Here is a 12585-nt window from a genome sequence, read left to right as displayed (position 1 = left end):
TATGACACAATGAAAAATCATTAATATAATGGCAGATTTCTTTAAGGATGTAAAAGAGTCCATTTGAAGCATTTTCACTATGCTTTTTGTTGCTCTGTTTTCTATTTTTACTTTACATTACAATTGCGAAGAGAAGAAACTACTATTACCACCTACTTCAGAGGCTAGAAAAAAAAAATGAGTGACAGAATTTGTCATCTTTTTCCCACATGCAACATATCAATTTTATGTGACTTCTAGTGTTTGTTGTTAAAAGTTTTTCTAACAAACTATTTCAAAACTATCACACAATGCAAAAAATGTTAATTCAAGAGAAACTAATGCACTAATATTATAAAATATGTAAACTTTCTAGTTTATCTTTATCTATTTCTTCAAAAAAAATTAAATGCTTTTTTTCTTATTATTAATTGTACTCTTGGATACATAACTGCAAAGATTCATAGAAAAACACCCCTTTCTTTTGAAGATGAACTAATGCAGCTATATAGATAAATTTAGATTCTAAGACTTCATTTTAAATATTCAACATTCAATAAGTATTTATTAAAACAAGTTTAAGGTAAGAGAACTCCTATTAATGCATTTTTAAAATGGAAAGGCAAATGTACCAGCTCAGTTATTAATATGTACACCCTAAGGAAGTTTGTTAAATCCATGAGATTCAATTTTCTCCACAAGAATAGCGTAATAGTTTTTTTCACAAGGCCAAGCATTTTAATAATCTTTGTGACCTTGTATTAGGCAGAGAGTCCTCAGATACTGTACCAAAAGCAGAATGCATGGAAGAATAAATGACTAAATCAGACTTCAAAATTAAAAAAATGTTGTGCTTCAAAAGGAATAAAAAGAAACAGCACACTGGAATAAAATATTTATAAATTATATATCTGGTAAGTGATTTGTATCAAGAATATCTAAAGAACTCTTATAACTCAGCAATCCAAAAATCAAACAACTCAATTTAAAATGTGGGGGAAAATCTTGTTAATGGATGCAAGCTTTCTTTTTGGGATGATGAAATGTTTTGAATTTGGATTACTGTGATGATTGCACAACTTTATAAATACACTAAAAACCATTGGGTTGTACACTTTTAATGGATGAACTTTAGCTTATGTAAATAACATTTCAATAAACTATTAAAATGGGCACAATATATAAAGAGACATTTCACCAAGGAATGGCTTATAAACACATGAAAAGATGTTCAACATAATTAGCCATTAGGAAGTTGAAAATTAAAACACAATAGAATAATACTTCACACTCACTAGAATTGCTGTAATGAGATACTAACACATCTCTTCCTCTGACTGGCCTATTTCACTGAGCCAAACTGAACTAAGAAACAACATAGAGATACTAGACTCATGGATGGAGATCAGGCTGACAGCTCTTGGGGAAATGGGGGGTTCCTGGCAGGGGGTGTGGAGGGATTTAACCACAAAGGGGGAAAAAGGATGAACTTATGGACATGGACAACAGGTTGTTGCTTGTGGGGACAAAGGGGGTGGGTGTCTGTGCAAGAGGGTATAGGGTGATGGAAAAAATAAATAAAATAAAAATTAAAAACAACAACAATAATACAAGTATTGGCAAGCATATGGAGAAAAATGGAAACCTCAAACATTACCGGTGAAAATGTAAAATTATATAGCTACTTTGGAAAATAGTTTGGCATTTTTTTTTAGAATGTTAAATATAAATATATTATATATCCCCAGAAATTCCATCCAGGTATTTACCCAACAGAAATGAAAATATATGCTCACTAAAGAATTGTGCATGAATGTTCATAGCAATATTCATAATAGACAAAAAAGTGAGAACACACAAAATTTCCATGGGCTGATGAATGGATAAGCAGAATGAGGTATAACTATATAATGGGATATTACTTAGTTATAAAAATGAACTATCCACTGATAAATATTAAAACATGAACAAACTTCAAAACATTGTAATAAGTTATTTATAAAGGATTATTATATGATTCCACTAGTATGAATGTCTAGAAAAGACAAATCAATATAGACACAGAGATTAATGCCTGAGGTGGGGTGGAAACAGGGATTGAATGCTAATGTGCATGAGGACTCTTCCTGGAGTGATGGGCTGTGCTGATGGTTGCACAGATGTAAATTAAAAAGAAATGATTGAATTGTACACTCAAGATGGGTGATGTCTAATGGCACATAAATGATAATTCAATAAAGATGTATAAAAAAACTAGACAAAGAAAAGTAAAAATGAACTGGAAGAGTTATTTAGAGCATTAATGACTAATAGGAAAATTGTTGATTTTCTCTCTCCATATATCCACATCAGACTATTAGTGATATATATCTATTTAACACTAATAGTTATGTATGTATTATGGATACTACATACATAACTATTAGTTATATGTATGCAGTATACATCATACATACATATGTGTATACATACTAGTATGATTGAGTTATATGTGACTAATGGACTGATATTAATATGCTATTACTCTTACATTTCTACAGGAGTACTGCTAGTTAAATAATGGAAAAGTTTTTAAGGAATAATTATAAACTAGAATATATTCTTTTTAAGGTAATGAAACCAGGAACTTTTATAATCCTATATAATAAAAGGCTAATACACAAATTGACCAAATGGCAGAACGACTGGTCGCTATGATGTGCACTGACCACCAGAGGGCAGATACTCAATGCAGGAGCTGCCCCCTGGTGGTCACTGTTCCCCCACAGGATGAACACTGCTCAGCCAAGCCTGACTCATGGCTGGCGAGCACAGGAGCCATGGCAGGAGCCTCCCCCACCTCTGCAGCAGCACTAAGGATGTCAGGTCTGCCCGATGGCTTAGACCTGCTCCCAACCGAGAATGGGCCTAAGCCATCAGTCGTACATCCCCTGAGAACTCCCGGGCTGTGAGAGGGCAGTAGCCGGGCTGAGGGACCTCTCCCCCCAACTCCCGCCCCCAAGTGCTTGAATTTCGAGCACTTGGCCTGTAGTTTAGTAAAGACCATATGACTTAATGAAGGATTACTATTAGAATGATCAATTAAACAATCTCCTGGGGTTCCCTTCAGAGTTACAAGTAATTACTTTGATTAAGAGAAGATGTCTGTTTATTGAAATGGTGAGGATTGCTCAGTTTTCTTTTATTGCTCATTGCTAATGGTAAGAGGGATAGAAAATTAGAAAGCTACTGCATTTCAAACTAAGATTATTTTTTGAAGTATATTTTATTTATGAAATTAATTCCTATGAGAAGTTAAAAACAATAGCTAAGAGTTCATCTATATAACAAAAATATGATGTTGGTGATTTTTTGAGACCTAAGCAGTGTAGCTCGTTGGAAAGCTTTAAAAGTCATTCCCAAGGTGGGGAGAAAGGATCTGATGATGAAGTCCCCAGAGTCAGCAGGAGATTTTACAGCTATGGTGATGGTGCAGTTTGTTTGTTTGTTTGTTTGTTTTTGTGGAGGAGTTTAACATCTCTCATAAACCATGTCTTTCCTTTGCAACCATCCCTCTTACCTCTGCCTACCTAATTTTTCAAGAAGTGAAAATAATGTATCCTAATAGGAACATTTCACTATTCCCCCTGTAAGAAGATTCCCATTGTCCCCTGGTATAACAGAATGGCAGTCCAGGATGCATGGTCCATTGAAACACTTCCGGGGTTGAGTATTCCAGTGGGGTTTAATCTATGTCTCCACATATTTGTGCTTCCCCGGATATCACTTTCTGGTGCTGATGAATTTGCATGTCAAGTGCATGTAGATTGGCAACTTCCTATGAAAAACATATATTCTAAAAAAAAGTGGTATATAAATGTGAAAGATGAAACAGAGTGGGTGGGAGACTGGGATGCCAGGACACAGGCTTTATTCAAGAGAAGAGTACCACTGCCAGCTGCTTCCAGAGGAGAAAGAGAGCGAGGGCCGGGGTTCAGGCACCTTTTAAGGGGAGGAAAAAGGGGATGGGGCTTAGGGCACTCAGCACATGCTGATTGGTGGTTTCATGTAAGGCATATGATTAGGGGCCTAGGGACTTAGGAATTGGGGGCTTCGGGTGTTTGGCAGGTGCTGATTGGTGGTTCAGTGCTCAGGAATGTCCATCTGCAGGTGGAACTTATGTCATTCTCTGTCCATCAGTTGGAGAGAGGATGTATCATGCACCTTAACTCTGGAGTGAAAGTCAAAATGGGTAGACATATATTTTATGGTATTTGCTAGGATTCTTTGAAAATAGAAGAATATTTCTTGTGCTGAAACTATTTGGTATGCAATTTTGTGGCAATGTATAGGCATGCCATACACTATGAACAGGAATGGCAGATTCAGCTAAATTGTTAGGATAACATAACAGGGCCCATCAGTCACTATGCTTTAATTGCTAAAGGTAACAGCCATCTGAGGCAGGAATAAATTATGCCCAATTGTTAAGGACAATTATGTGCCTTATCAGCTGGTCAGCAACAAGAGCCTGGAATATATGGACCATTAATCTGTGTGTGAGCAGCTGTTCTAATGTCCCTTTGAGAGAGAAGGTGAGAGACCTCTTGGCTTCCATTGTCAATCATCGGCAAATTAAAAACAACCTAATTGGTATCTTCTGTATCACAGGTCATTTTTAAAAGAAGATTAGCTCAGATAGTACATGTTCGCTACTTTAGAAGCCAATCAAGGTTTCAGAGCTTTTACCTCATACTTCCTCATATTCTATAACTGAAGCACTTCAGGGAGAAAGCGGCTCAAAAACAGGAGATCCTATAAATAATGATGAACTTTAATTCTTTTTTTTTTTCATTTTAAAAAATTTCTGGGGTTAATAAATTTAAAAAAATTAACTTTGGTTAATACAGTTATATAGGTTTTAGGTATACAGTCTCATAATAATCATTTGTATATTGTATTGTGTGTTCACCACCCCAGGTCAAGTCTTACTCCATCATTTATCCTTCCTTTACCCTTCCTACCTCTCCCACCTTTTTTCCCTCCAGGAATCAACACCCTGTTGTCTATTATTATTATTACTAGTATTATTACTAGTAGCCCTGTGCACAATTAAATCGTGCTGGTTCCCTAGGCCTGGCTGCAATCAGGGCCATGCCCGCTGCCTAGCATCACTCCTCCACCTCCGCGGCCCCTGCCCCCTGAGCCTCCATGCTAACAGCCCCTGCTCCCTCCGTCCTGAGAAGCTCCAGGGCCTCTGCTGCCCAGGCCCCATGAGGCTCTTGTGCCTCAGCAGCTCCTCCAAGCTCCCCACTAATACCCCCCATCCCGCTCCTCTGCCTCGCCTTTGCCTCCACTGCCCTGCGACTTTCCTCTGCCTCATCACCAGACTCCTCAGCCTCCCGAAAGGCCCCCCAAGCCTCCCGAAAGGCCCCCCCCCCCGTCCTTTGGTTGTTTGGGCCTCAGCTCCCTCCTCCCAGCTGCCCACAGCTCCAGCTCTCTCAGCTCCCTAGCCTGGCATCTGGTCGAGCCTCTGGTCCTTACCATTGCGGATCCAGGATTTTTATATATTAGGATTTTTTTTTTTCTTAATCCCTTCACTTTTTTTTTTTTTTTTTTTTACCCAGTCCTCAACAATCTTCCTTCTGACTGCTAGCAGTCTGTATGCTAAGTGAAATAAGCCAGTCAGAGAAAGACAAGTACCATATGATTTTACTTATAGGTGTGAAATAAGCTAGCAAACAAAATAGAAACAGGCTCATAGATACAGTAAACTTTCATTTTTGATTCTCCTGTATTTGCTTGCTTACTTTTTGTATTCTATCCTATGCTCACAGGATAAAAAACTGATCAAATATAGAACTAAAGAAATACCCATTTTAAAAACAAGGAACAATGGAAAAATGTAGATAGAAAAAAGGTTAAAACTAGGAAAGTTAATTGCTAAATTCTCTGAAGCTCTGTGTATTTTCTATGTCCAAGTTTCAAAATTACATTTTAGAAAGTTTATCACAAACTTACCTGATTGTGTATAGTAGCAAAAGCCAAGATAAAAATGATTCACACTGTCTTTTTGACAAAAACAACTTGGTCATAAAAACTCAATTCTTGCTGAAACCGGTTTGGCTCAGTGGATAGAGCATTGGCCTGCAGACTGAGGGGTCCCGGGTTCGATTCTGGTGGAGGGCATGTGCCTTGGTTGTGGGCACATCCCCAGTTGGGGGTGTGCAGGAGGAGGCTGATCGATATTTTTCTTAATCGATGTTTCTGGTTTTCTATCCTTCTCCCTTCGTCTCTGTAGAAAATCAATAAAATATATTTAAAACTTCCCCTCAAAACTCAATTCTTAATACTGCCACTGGAAAGACATTCATCAAGAAGAGAATGTTGCATTATATAATGACTCATACCATCAACAGCATCCTTATCTATGAATACCATCATGATTTTTCTTTTCTTTTTTGTAGCATTACTTAGTCTTGGGATGGCACAGTATCAAAAAGTTGTTAGATAAAATAATTGTTTCTGGGGAACACTTTGAAAGCAGACTGTGCTCCTAATGAGCTCTCGGAGTGGGGATTGGAAAGAGAGCCTCAGTAATACATATTGGCTAAGTCTTACAAGAAAAACCAGCTCAGGAATGGATTGGCTGTTTTACAAGCAGGAAAAGATCGTGCATCACCTGGATAAGAGCTGAATCCAGAGACTGGATGGCTTTGTGGTCTCGTTTGGAGAGAACATGAGTGTTTGCCATGCTTGTGAGGAGGAATCAAGTGGCTTTTTGGGTATGAGAAATGCAGACTATGGCAGAAAGAGGCAAGATATCTTCCCATCATATTAATATTTCCTGTTTCTAGACCTGTGAGAAGAGCAACATGTCTCAGTCTCCTCTGGGGGTAGATTGGGATCCCGGGGATCAGTTTTGCACAGTGTGTTCATTTTCTAGGCCTTGGCCCTGAGTTCCGTTGTGTGATCCCATGCAAACTCTTCCTTTCTCCTGTCTCTGCTGCCCGTGTCCTTTAAGGTGAGCACAACATGGAAGAAGACTGGGTTGCTGAGAAACCGTATGGGAGGGAAGGGGACAGCCAGCCTCTGCACATCAAACTGTGGTGTGAACTCAAGTGTCTTATCCTGACTAATCCAGTTAATTGAACAATAGTTGTTTTATTGATGAAGAAATAAATGAGGGGCAGAATTTATCATCTTTTTGTTTTTTATCATTATTTAGTCTAATATTACTTACCACATTTAAGTATAGTCTAATTTCAGATTTATGTTAAGTTTCCCTTTCCTCTTTCATCATCAGAGTATTCTTTGCTCTCAATATTTAGAAAGTACAGACCTTTGCAAATTACAAAGTCCATGAAATTATCTTTGTGATTTTTTGTGTGTGTGTCTCTGTGTGTTTTTAAGTAGAGAGTGATTTGATAGCTTTTTCCATTTATTGCTAATTTGTTTAAAGTGCATATTTTTGATGGAGTCAGTTGGGCTTCATATTACTAAATATTATGTGTGTAATTATATTTTCCTCAGCAATCATCAATTTCATCAAAGTTTTCAAGTTTAATTGCATGAGAGTTAAGTAATGAGTTGTCACATGATATGTGAATAAACATCTTGACCCGATTGGACCTGTCTCCACAATTTAATATCTATATGAAATTAATAGGTCACTTGAAATGAATGAAAAAGTCTTTATTCTTTATTTTTTATAAAATGGCAATACTAATATCTATCATATGTTTGTTATAAGAATTACATTTATGTATAAATATTTAGAACCCAGTAGGAGGTCAATGTATATTACATTGTATTCCTATTCTGGTAATTAGATATATGGAAGAATAGGATTACTTCAATAACTACTTACATGATTAGTTGTGTTCATTTGCTCTTTCTTCTTTTAACATTTTTAATTAATTAAAAATGGAGTCATTTCCCTGGTCTCATATCCCCATATCCATTCTCTGGTCAGGTGGGAAGTAGCCCTCACTGCCTATGGCAAATTGTGGGTGGAAATGGGAGGGAGGCAGGGCGTTTGGCTCATCGGCCAATTCCTGTTATGGATTATTTATTGATTATCACTGATCTTTGAGTCCCTGAATGGGGAAAGGAAATTCTTGTGTACAGCAGACCTTTGTGTAAAGAAAGACATGGGGGAAGTTGATAAAGATGAACTAAATTGAGCTAAATAATAATGTAAGTTCTTAAGGTATATAGACTGGGCAGTTAGAGGGAACAGAATATAATATTAATGTCTAGGACAAAGGGTTTGAATAATTTACATAAAATGTAACAAAACTAAGCACCAATAATTATTGTAGAATCTAAAAATGAAAACCACTCACTTGTCTTAGTTGGTAAGGGTACATAAACAGAAAAAATATTTTAGGAAATGGGATTTTTATAAAAGTTTGGAAAATGAATTCTGTATGTGGGTAAAACAATATTAAACATTTACTGAATATTCCCAGACCTGCCATTTATCAACTGTATCAGCTTAAGGAAGTCCTTTTTTGACTTTGAGTCACAGTCTCATCATTAGTAAAAGAGTAGCAATAATAATTTGAATGGGGTTTTGAATCAGTATATAAAAAGTACTGTATATGGCACCTAGAGGAGAATAGCAGCTTAATGGATAGCAAGACTCCTTCCCTTTGTCATTTATCTTTTATAGAGAGACTCAATGTGAGGGTAATGAAGAAAACTTACCTGTGCTACATATTGTATCAGTGTGTAAGTAAGAAAATAATATAAATAGTAAACTGTTAATGGAATTTTGATTCCAACTGAAATAGGGATCACAGCATAAACAATGAAAGGGAAAAATTATAAAAACCAATTACAATATGACTATAGAAAGGATTTTAGTTTATGTTTTTTAGATTCAGAAATGTATGATTATGCATAAGATCCTGAATGTCTGAAAATAAAAAAACAAAACAAAAGTATATCTGTTAAAGTATCTTTTCCATAAAGAAAGAAAATATACTAAGAAAACATTGAATCTTTTTCTTTAGGGAACATTTTGAACTGAAAAATTATCTTATTTGGAAACATTGTATGTACATGGAATTTTTCAAAATGACAACTGTTTTAATATGTAATTTCTAAAAATACATTACAGAAAATATGTATACTGATAAAATTAAAAGTGAAATACTAAAATGAAAAGAAAATAGGGAATTTGTTATCAAATCTATTTTATGATATATTGAAAAGAATATATTCACTTGTTTTTATACCTTTTAGTGATGTTCTTAAAGCTTTCCCATTCATGAATAGGGAATCTTAGAATTAATTTTGCTTGGCCACAACTTACACCAGTAAAACATAGTTGAGTTCTCTTATTTCAGATCAATGATCTTCTAGTGGAAATATTTCATCCAGTAATTAATTCAGTGTCTCTCTAAAGGATTAAAACAAAATTTATGACACATAGGGCAATATCCTATTTTGTATATTAAACCTAAAGCATGGTTTTCAGGAAAAATTATAAGATAAATATGTATATTATTAATTAATCTGAAATCAGTAATCTCAGTTTCCACCTAAAGAATCTAGAAAAAGTTCAAAGTAGCCACATTTCACTCCCTCAGTAGCCATATGTGGCCACCATATTGAATGCACTCATAGATCTATAGCATTCTCGGTTATTAAGTTTGTCACAAGCAAGGGATAAAATACATATTTTTGTGAACATTAAAGATGAAATGAAATCAATTAACTTATGACGTGAGGTATTTATCTTTGTGTCTTCCTCAAAGATTTTGTAAACTGTAGCTTTTGAAATGAGAGTTGCAGATTCATCTGTCAATTGGCAAAGGGATGTGGTGGGTCTTGGCCTGTTCCATTCGGATGGACCAGTAGTAAAAGAATCATCTAAAAGGAAACTGACAAAGATGAATAAGATGGAAATCCCGAGAACCACATTGGAGAAAATTATTGCTGCAGGATGCAGCAAGAACAATTCCAGGGAGACACAAATATTAAACACAGAAGGAATTTAGCAATTGGAATGAAAAATTAACTTCTAGACAAGGAGAGTAGGCACTGTCAAAATTGAGACTATTATCTAGAATGGCTCCGTATTGGTGCACAAATAATACAAGTCTTCTTTCATATAAATGTGAATATTTTCCTCATTCTTTCTTGTTTGTGTTTATTTTGAGTCTTATTCCTAAACTTTTAATAGGTCTATTTATCTGTTTAGAATGTTGTCAAAATTGTCTATTGTTTGTTTCTTATTTGAAATCAGGTCATAGTGAGTTTTGTTACAGAGTATCTGTTCCCAGACAGTGATTAAAATACTTAAATCATGATAATTGATCTGGGATTAGTTCTGTCCCTCCTACTAGTTAATTATGGGGATAGTTGCCACAACTAGATAAAAGAAGTAGGAATCACTAATTGAATGATTATTTTGAATCTTAAAGACTCAGTGCATAATCTTGGATGAGCTTTTAAGTATAAAAGTTTGCTTTTACTTTAGTTTCAGAAACAGGATTTCGGACACTCGGAATTAAAATCAATTTTCTTAAAATCAAACCCTCATTCCTGTAATTAAAAATAGCTCGTCTCAATAATGTTCCAGGTGGCTACCTGAGATAAACTGTGAACTTACAATGACGTACCTCTCCCATTTTAACATTTCTGAAAATAAAAGACAAGTGCATGCTTCTCCTTAGTGTCATCTGAAAGTAGAGATAATTCTGCCTTAAAAATTTTGAATGACAGTTCAGTTTAATAGGGTAAAGAAAGAATTCCACCATTCCATTTGCAATTGTAACTCCAAAAAAGAATAATAGAGGTACCACCATTTATTTGACCATTTATCCAATAAAAACATGTGGTTTGTTTTCCAGTCTTTGGCTATCCCAAATAAAGCTGCTATGAGCATTTGTCTAAGGGTTCTGTGTGTTCTTCCCCTTTTTTAGAAGCACATGTCAATTCCATGGACTTTGGCAATGTGGAGTTTAAGTACTTGGTTTAGAGTTGCAAATTAAACAAGGTAGGCCAACTTAATGACTTCTTGGGAGGTGTTTAACAAAAACATGTTTTGGAATCATCATTTAAAAGTAGTTTTTAGATTTGTCCCTAAAATAAATTTGAGCATATTTGAGATCAGAATTTCCTTGAAAGAGGAGAGAGGCAATTCTAGGGAGAACCCCTTGCAGATGAAGAAAATTAGAGAGGGTACGGGATCCTCTTTGGATCAAGTTAAAATGAAATTCCAGGGAACTCACAAAGAGCAGGAAGGGCTTTCTCCGCACAGTCTGTATCCAGGAGGGGGAGGGCAGCAGGGGACACGCTTTTGGTATCCTCACTAAGCTTTATCATTCCCTTTCCTGGAGGAAAAGTGAATGAGAAGTTGGCAGAGGGCTGATGGTTACATTAATTGATTTCTCTCCACTTTCTCTGTGCAGGGAAACAGCCGAGAGTTAGAAATGATTGTCCCTACCTCCCAGCCATCTCATAAAGCCAAGTACCATTTTGGATTCTTTCAGTTACTTAACAGCCGTTTTGAATAAGGAGCTCATGAAGAGCATGTTTCTGTTTATTCAGCGAAGAGGCTAGACCTCAGCTAAGGCTTTCCAGGGAGGTGCGCTCAGAACTTGGAGGAAAGGGATTGTGAGGGTTTCAGAGCATCCTTTGTGTTGCTAATAAGATAGGGGACTCTGCAAACTACTTGAATAAGATAAAAGCTTCTTGCTTTCAAAAACAAAACAAAACAGGGATGTGGCATATTTTTTAAAAGGAAGCAAAGTTAAAAATCACAAATTTCATACAACACCCACTTGTTTTCTAATGTAGCTCTCTTTTTTACAAGCAAGTCAAAGGGTTGAGTACTTCACTGAACCATCAAGCTGAACTCAGGGTAGTAAATCAGATAGATAGCATACGATTCTGTCATCCTTTTCTCATTCAGTTTTGAGGAGGAAGCAATTCCTGGTCTCTCCCCGCCCCCGCCCCATCTCCCCATTCTTCCCTGTCCCCCATCTGTGTGGTCAGGTTGAAGGCTGTAGTCGCCCTTCAGAAGTGGGACTGTTGTGGGGTTTTTGTATTAAGGTCATTTAAGTCACAAAAACACAGCGATTTCTCTCCTCCTGCAAATTAAACACGCTCCCCGTTGTGTGGTAATGGATTTTAGTCCTTTGTAATTAAAGATCCAACTGTTCACCTCCTGAAACCAAGAGCTTTTTACCACATTGTTGCTTCATTTATCTCTGGGGAGAGACACCGATCCACCCATTTGCTCCCGGAGTGACGCAGCGTTCTCAGCGCTGCTGGCAGGAGCAACAGTCATAAAAGTGAACAGTAGACATTTTGGAGGAGAACCGTTTGCCTACACTCTCTAATGAGTTTTGTCTTTCAAGAGCTTTTCGGTAAAATAGATTTACAACCGAGGAGGCGTCCATCTACGACTGCCTGCTCTTTAGAGTCTTATCACTGCTCAGAGTGATTAAAATAGTTCCTCTCAACTCCTTCAGCTGGGCTAAGTTTCCTTTCCTAGTATTTCGTCTTTCAAAACAGAATTTCATCTCCTGCTAGTTTTTTTCTCTTTCGCTTCTTACTCTTCCTGTTTCTGCATGACCTAAACAAATTGCTCTTTTACTGTACTTGTGT

The sequence above is a fragment of the Pipistrellus kuhlii genome, unplaced genomic scaffold (genome assembly GCF_014108245.1).
Source record: "Pipistrellus kuhlii isolate mPipKuh1 unplaced genomic scaffold, mPipKuh1.p scaffold_m20_p_17, whole genome shotgun sequence".
Classification (NCBI taxonomy): domain Eukaryota; kingdom Metazoa; phylum Chordata; class Mammalia; order Chiroptera; family Vespertilionidae; genus Pipistrellus; species Pipistrellus kuhlii.
Note: the sequence above shows the minus strand (reverse complement) of the source record.